Raw genomic sequence first — 443 nt, 5'->3', positions numbered from 1 at the left:
TTTTTTGAAGGGAAAGCCCCATGGCTTAGTCAATCTGTGGCAGAGTTGCAGCGAGTATTACAAGCAATAATAAAAACCCGGGAGCTTCATCTACCCAAACATAGCTGGTTTTAGAGTCGTAACAATGCGTAGCAAGGAAGTGTGCCAAACCATTCGCTTCCCTGGGACAGTGCGTAAATGAGATTGCGGGAATACCGTGTGCTAGGTGAAAGCAATCTGTTAAGACATCCGCATAAGGATATTTCATTCAATTTTCCGAAGTCTCAGCCGAATGAGACATAAAGAAGTCTCAGTCGATATTGTCTTCCTTTGATTTTGCATGAAGATTCATGCAAGAAATTTCTTTTCAGTTTATCTTTTTTCTTCTTACATACTACATCACCTGACTGAGACTTGGTTAAGTCTCAGTCAACTGAGACCTAGCCACACCCTATTTCATTTTT

Source organism: Triticum aestivum, chromosome 6D (genome assembly GCF_018294505.1).
Source record: "Triticum aestivum cultivar Chinese Spring chromosome 6D, IWGSC CS RefSeq v2.1, whole genome shotgun sequence".
NCBI lineage: Eukaryota > Viridiplantae > Streptophyta > Magnoliopsida > Poales > Poaceae > Triticum > Triticum aestivum.
Note: the sequence above shows the minus strand (reverse complement) of the source record.